This window comes from Neofelis nebulosa, chromosome 12, assembly GCF_028018385.1.
Source record: "Neofelis nebulosa isolate mNeoNeb1 chromosome 12, mNeoNeb1.pri, whole genome shotgun sequence".
Lineage (NCBI taxonomy): Eukaryota > Metazoa > Chordata > Mammalia > Carnivora > Felidae > Neofelis > Neofelis nebulosa.
In genome coordinates this window covers 57,977,873-57,985,948 of record NC_080793.1, presented here as the reverse complement: position 1 = coordinate 57,985,948, position 8,076 = coordinate 57,977,873, and positions in this window count along the sequence as shown.

The following is an 8,076-nucleotide window of genomic DNA, read 5'->3' as shown; positions in this document are numbered from 1 at the left end:
ACACACAGAACAAGTGATAAACTAAATGGGTTTTAATACTTTTGTTTTGCTAAATTACATATCTGAAGTCTCTTCTTACATATTCCAAAATGGTGATTAGAAAGAAAGTTTGCTCTGAGTAAACAATTGGGAAATAAAAACGAGAGATGAAGTTTTAGATAAACGAAGAGGCTTCCACAAGTCTTCTTAATAGTTTGATAGTAATACTCACTTCCCTATATAATAAGAGCATAGCACATTGGTGCTTTCATAATTTGACTTCTTCCCACCAATCCTGCCTCATCCTTGTCATGCTTTCTTCCACCTTTGTTGACCTAGTTCCAATCATGCAGAATAATTTGTCATTCCTCCTGCTTCTATGAATTTATTGATGCTATTTTTTCCCTCTGCCTCAGAAGATGTTTCTTGATCCCATCTCACTGGAGAAGGTCTATTCTTCAAGATTCTGTGAAATTTCACTTTTTTGAAGAATATTTCCACTCTTAAAGGCAGAGCAAAGCTTTCCCTCTGATACTTCTAGACCACCCTATACAGTCCTCTAATAAAAGAGTTTGCACAGTGTATTATAATTTTTTTTTAATACCTACAATTCAGTTTAGAGTCTTGAAAAGCAGGAACCATATTGTTTTTAGTTAAGAATCCTCTGAACAATTTTTATCACTTAACAAGTTCCCAGTAAAGTTTGTAGAATTAAAATAATAGCACATAAGCAAGCATTGTTTTTAAGCATGGCCTTTTAAATAACACATGTAAGTCCAGAATCAAAGGTGGCTATCCAGAATTACAAGGCAGGAATGGCAGAACTTGAGTTTTCCATTGTACAAATATAAGGACGAGATGAGAAATGATGGTTTCCTCATCTTTTGGGGAAATTGAATCTCCATTTCTTGTGAGTGCTTATGTTCTTGTTCTTCTTCCTCATTCGTTTCTACTTTTTTTCCATTCTTCCCCCTTAGTGCTGTCTGATACCAACCCCTCCCTTGTCAGGTACACATATCATTAGTCCATGGGAAATACTGGCCATAAAGAAGAAAAGTGTGATCAATTCAGGTTTTCCCTTGCCATTTATTTTTAACTCCGATGCTTTTAAATGACTGTTTCCTTTCCTTCTTGCTCATATGTCTCTTTCATGTTTTCTTCATACCTTTAAAATAGCCTAGACAGAATAAGGCTAAATTTTAAATTTTTAACTCACTATTTTAGGTTACAATATTGTCAGAATTATTAAAATATGCATCATGTGGCTACAGAAGGTGTCAGGGAAAATCTATATAGAAATAAAATACAATATGCTGATGCTTTTGCTACAATGTGAAATAAAAAAACAGAGAAATCTATTTTCAGATTCTGTGTGCAAGAATATACACATTTTGTCTGGAAGAAAATAAAAATTCTGTATATTCACTTCACACAATGTCTGTGTAGAATATTTCCTTTCATGTGGTGTTGATTCTTATAAAGTTATTAACAACATGTTTTTAAATGGTTACTATGTGCCATGTTCTACCTTATATGATTTGCTAGGTTGGATTTGCAGATGTCAAGATGTGATTAAAGGTAACACATTTAGTGTGGGAAATGTGTGAGAAGCATACAGAGTTAGGGCAAGGAGCAGATAAAGATTTTATTTTTCCTGATTGCTGTATGGATCAGACAGTATGAAGGAGAGAGGAAAGGAGGAAGCTTCGGTATGAAGTAAGGCCTGCAGCCCAGGTCTAAGAAGGTTTACCCAGGCCCATTGGAGTCTTCTTGTCATAGTCTCCAGTAAAGGAGTCTTGTTCCTCTCAGGAGTGAGGTTACTTTGGTTTCAACACCCACAGTTCTTTTATTTTTTTCTTTTTATATTTAAGTTTCTAATTTGAGTATAGTTGATCCACACTGTTGCATTAGTTTCAGGTGTAGAAAGGAGTGATTGGACAAGTTTATAAGCGATGCTATGCTCACCACGAGTGTAGTCACCATCTGTCTCCATGTGACTATATTTCTTATAGCTGTTCTTCTAAAAATTTTTTTTTATGTTTATTCATTTTTGAAAGACAGAGAGAGATAGAGCACAAGCAGGGGTGGGGTGAAGAGAGAAGGGGACACAGAATCCGAAGCAGGCTCCAGGCTCCAAGCTGTCAGCACAGAGCCTGACACGGGGCCCGAACTCAGGAGCCGTGAGATCATGACCTGAGCCAAAGTCCCGACTGAGCCACCCAGGCACCCCTCTTATAGCTGTTCTTAAACATTGTCTGGAGCAACTCTTAGGTAGCATGGCCTCACACAGACACCATGTGCATTTAGAGGGGCAGCAGGTGGGGGCCTTTGGTCAATTATTCTCCTTGCAGAGCAGAACTGTCTTTTATTTCCTAGAATAAGAGCTTTCTGACGTAGGAAGCACTGCAATCTTCATTTTACAAAAAATGGAACGGAAGCTCAGAGAGGCTAAGTGATTTTCCCCTAGTTTCACAGATAAGTAAGTGGAAGCGGTGGAATTCACATTCCTCTCACCTTTGAGTCAGAACTCTTTACACCTCCTTTCAAATTGTTTGGAAGATAGTAACAGAAATGACATCAGCATCATTACACTGAACCCCAAATTTTGGTACTAAATTATAGTCATAAAACTATATTTAGTTAAATAGTTTACATAGTTTTAGCTATAGCATCTGCAATATATCTCAGAATATTAAAATAACGGAAGTCTCAAAAGAAAAATTTGACAGCTACTGAACAAGAATTTGGGGTTATTATTTTCTAAAGAAATGAAATGAAGCAGGTGTAGGGTTTTCTACATAATTTTTAAAAATAGACTCCTTGCTTTAGTCTCTGCCCACCTCCCTCCTTTCTAACCTTTTACAAGGATATGGTACAGTCCCTCTAGGGGAACACTTCAGTAACATGTGGTGACTAAGAATATAGTGGAGAAAAAACATTGTTCCCACAGTTGAAAGATTGTAGCAGCATTAGGAATGTCTTTTCAGAGAGTAGCTGTCCAGTCCTCCTTAATTTGCTTCCTTAACACTCTTCAGTTCAGCCAATTACCGATTACATTGGAAAAAAAAAAAAAAAACTAATATAGCTGACGAAAATATTTAAAAGAATTTTAATAATTATTTACGTGTGAATTTTTTGTATATGTGTGCATAGATATTACATTCATTATGCATTAAAACAGAGTTTGTGTAGTCGATATGAGAGTTAACTGGCAAGTGTAACCTCTTTTTAAGTAACTTCTTAAGTAACATGATGTATTGTAGAAGATAGACTAACAATAATAATGGCTAATGTGTAGTAGTTTTACCATGTTCAACACTACTTTAAAATCATTACAAATATTAATTAAGTTAATGCTAACTACTATCCTGTGATGTATATGGTATTTCCCCTATTTTACAGAAGGAGAAACCAAGAGGCTCAGAAACCATATCATATGCCTAGATTATAGTATGTATTAGAGTCAGGATTTGAACCCAGATATACAACCAGAGAAGAAAGGGCTTTTTGAATAATGGGAAAACACTCCCAAACAATACTCATTTCAACATATTCATTCCCACTGTTTTAACTAATTCTTTAAATCTATCTCATATAGTGAAGACAAAGCAAAGGAAATTCAATTTTTCTGCAGACTGTGGGAAGCCTCCCTAGTAAAGTAGCACCTTCTGCAGTTTCTACTGCTTAGATTTTATTTTATTTTTTCCCATTAACAATTAGGAACAGAAATAACAAGGGCAGTGGAAACATACTGGCTGAACTCATGGGAGTTGAGCCAGGAAGTGTTTTCTTAAATCACTGAAGTTTAGCAAGTAGTAGACAAGGAAAATGACAGCTCCTTCAGTCAGAGCACTAGTGCTGATCCAGGAGGAGGCCTGTCCAGCATGTTTTACTGTGGAAGGCAGAAATGGGAAATGAAAGACTGACAGAAGAAAGGCAAGGACATAAGAAGTAAAAGGGGCCAGGAAATTCTCTATCTTCGTGTTCTTTCTGGGGATGGGCCATTAAAACAATGAGAAACACAATCAACATAAAATCATAGTAATTGTGCAAAATTAAATAGAAAAAAAAATGTCACCTGTACAAATACTACAATGCAATATTTAGAGCTCTTATTTAGTGAATATAGTTGAGCACTTAGTAGGTTCTGACTGCTTGGGATATATGGCTTCATCTGATTATTTTAACAAAGCCATTTGATAATACTTTTTCCATTATGTGTTTTCTCATTCATAGATAAGGGAAATAAGGCTTAGGGAATTTATTTTATTTGGTCAAGATTAAATATCTACTCACTTATCAAATTGGAATTATAATCTTTATCCTCCAACTTGAATCTTATGGAGACTCAAGTTTCCACTGGGCTAAATTTTCTCAGAAACTTAAATACAGTGAAGTTTCCAAAAGAGAAGAACTAGTTCAGTATTCTCTTTTTATTAGATAGATACTGATTCAGTGGAGCCTTATCTAATTTACACCTTGAGTTTGTGTGACCAGCTGCAGTTCTCAGATGAACAATTTTCATGACCTAAGCCCACTTATATGAGGAACTTTCCATGGAAACTTTAGCTCTGAGTTTGGAAAGTGATGCCCTACTGAAATATTCTGTACAAATTGTTTGCTGCTTGTTGCCTTGGGCTGTCAGAATAATTTACAACCCATGTGACACCTGTACTCTTTATTTTACTGGTAATTTTTTCTAATTTATCATAGTGTCATTCCTGAAACTTGTCTAGCTTCTTTTGAGAAAAGCATAAAAGGAACAAACCAATGATATTTTTATTTAAAACTGAGGCAATCAACTTGGTCTGGAACAAAAGGGGCTAGATAAATCTATAAGGTGCAGGGAATATAATCTCAAGGATAAAATCAAAAGTCTCTTTGGGGATGACATCATGTTCAAACTATTACATTGTGATGATGGGAAAGCACTTGTTCCTAGGAGTCTTAAGTATTTTCAGTTGTCTCTCCAGTGCTACAATACAATATTAAGGTCCTGTAGGTCGGCAATTAATATAATCATGTTGTTGCCTCTGGCTCTGCTATTTTCAGTGTCACTCTGTCATGCATTTTTCCAGCACTCTTGGTCGGCATTTCATATCTGACAGGTTTTCAGCCGGTGCAAGACAGTGAGCACTCAGTTTGTGTGGCAGAAATGAAGTGATCTTTCTTAACTTGTTTCAAAGTACCCATCCCAGAATTTTTCTGGGTCAAATTAGTCACATAGCAGGTTATTCCTAAAGCTAATTGATACCATGTATTTATAGAGTGACTTACCATTTTCAAAACTGACTGATATTTTTTTTTTCATCCTCATAGCAACTTTATAGGAGTGGGGAATGGAAGTATTATTTGCAGAATTTTTGCAGAGAAGGGAATAGAAGTGGCATAAAGTTAATTGGCAGAAAGCCACATGATTCATAGGTGGCAATGTTATGACTTGAATCAGATGTTTTTCTTGCCTCTGTATTATAATTTCTCATAGTAGTTTTTGAGATTTATATATCATTCTGCCTGCCCTCAGCAGGCTTCAGTGAACATGTAAATACCTTCGATTCATTTCTCTTTTCTCTGATAATGACTCCTGACACACTTGCTGTGTCAATGGGCTACCGTGCATCGCCTCAATCCCATGACTGGATTTGTACTAATAATTCCTCACTTTTCCTTAGATTATTTTAAATGCTTAATCAAACATCCTGGCCAGGCTGGTATTTTATATATTCTTAAGAGTCGCTCTCAAGTTTTAAAATTGAAATTTGTTAAATTACTATATACTTCTGAAACTGTAAATATATTTTCACTCCCTAATTAAAGTTAATACCAATGCAAAATTTCTAATTTAAAAAAGCAATTAATCCTGAGAATAGAAACTATAACCTAGATCATGGTTTCTCCTTTATTTAGTATATTAGAAAGCATAAAGTTTTTAGTCATAAATAAAAAAACTCAATAATCTGGTTTCCAATCTGGATTAATTTCCCTTAGTGAAAGGTCTAAATTATAACTTTTCTTTTAGAGTGAAATGCAGTGTTTTTTTTCAAAATGCATTTTCAATACCCTCTTATATACTATAATTGGAATTAGACTAACAAAGCACTAGAGTTCTGAAGCTGAATAGCCTCAAAGAATAGATAAGAATGAGTCGAAATTAGCTCATCAATTGCTTGTATGTAAATGATTTCTGGAGTGTTTGGACACCTGAAAACAGGTCGTTACATTCTTTTCAGTTATTTCGATATTCTCTGGGCAAGTATTAATTTTCCTTTCAACTCCTTCATTATAGATAAGTAAAAGCTCAGGACATTTTATAACAATTTAGTAAATGCCCTAAATGAATTACTATGAAGTGTGAATTAGTGAAATTCAAATTAATGAAAGTTTTCCATTGTAACTAAAGATACATATCTGCCTAGCTTTACCTTCCCCATCTGAATTTACAGCATTAGGTTTCAGGACTTTGTGGTTTCATTACAATACCTTTGCAGACATTATCCAAATCACACACACACACACACACACACACACACACACATACATATATATACACACACTGCTTATACAATTAATACCCCTGTAACTATGTAAACATAATAATATGATTTCCAGAAGGGCTTACAAAATTTAGAAAGGTATTTCTAACAATATGATCATTTAGGGGTAATATGACATAGTGGGCCAAGCACAGGCTCTGATTCAAGTGATCTAGGTTTAAGTCCCAAGTTATCCCTTGGACTATTCACTCAATCTCTTTGAACCTCTGTGCTTTCATCTGGAAAACTTTAGTTCCAATATATGCACAAGCAATGCAATATTAAAACCAATGTTTAAACTTTGATGACTGGCTAAAAATATAAATTTAAAACACTTTGAAACTGTAAATTCCCACACAGCATCACTCTATTGGGGGCTTTTAGCTTGCTTATGAACCATAGGCTTCAAGAAAGTCCTTCAAATAGTCTAGCTCCATTGGAAGCCAGCACCCCCAATACACAGCAACAAATTAGATCAGAAAGAAGCCCTGCATATCCAATTGGCTTCTTTCCTGGTGGCAGCTGAGTGACAGGGAGCCATAAACTAACATCTGTGAACTTTGGATTCCTCAGCTATAGGATGAGGACAATCATACTAAGCTCACATGCTAATGATTCAAAATGAAATGAGTTGTGCTTGCTAAACTGCTAGTAAATCTCTAAATTTCTATACAGGCCAAAGCTATTGTAACAATTGTCTTTTCACTTTGTTTTGGTTAAATCAGATTCTTCAGTGGCTAAGGGACTTGAGCCCTCTGTCTTTGGAAACCATGATTTTATTCACTTCTGTAAACTGGTCCACACCTCTGGGGAAAAGGAAGCTAAGGGAAATTACCTTAGGTTTAAGGAAGCACGGACTCAATCCAGGTGGAGTAAAAGCTACACAGAAAAGCACGGCTGCAGAGACGTAACCATCACTGGTGAAGAGAAGAGGAGTTCATTATATTAGGACTGGCATATTTGACTGCCTGGCGGGTTTCTCCTGATGGGGCTCTGACACTGTTTAACATACGAATGTGGGCACATGATGAAGTGTGGTATGCAAACTGGACATTCTGTCACAGAAGTTTAAATCTTACAGTCCCTGGTAAGCGTTCCCTCACCCTTCTTTTTCCTTTTTATTTATTTTTGCTTCACTTTCTGTTGTGAAATATAAAAACGTAAGGAAAATGGCTTAAACATAAATGTAACGCTAAGTAAATTATTAAAAAAAAGAACACCCATGTAAACCATCATATAAGTGAAAAATAACATGTAGCCAGCAACTCAGAAGCCCTCTTATCAGTCAGCATTCTCCAGAGAAACTAAAGCAACACGAAATAGATACATGGAGATAGGAATCTCCCTCTCTCTCTCTCGTCTCTATCTCTTACTGCCTCACTTTGTCTCTCCTGTGTGTGTGGGTGTGTGTGTACCTGTGCGCACACATGTGTGTGTACTCCTTCCTCTGCATTTGTACCTATGCACATATGCACACAGACAGAGAGGAACAGTGAGAGAGAGGGAGGGAGAAAGATTGAAATTGAGATTTGTTTTAGTAATTGGTTCATGCAACTGTAAGAGT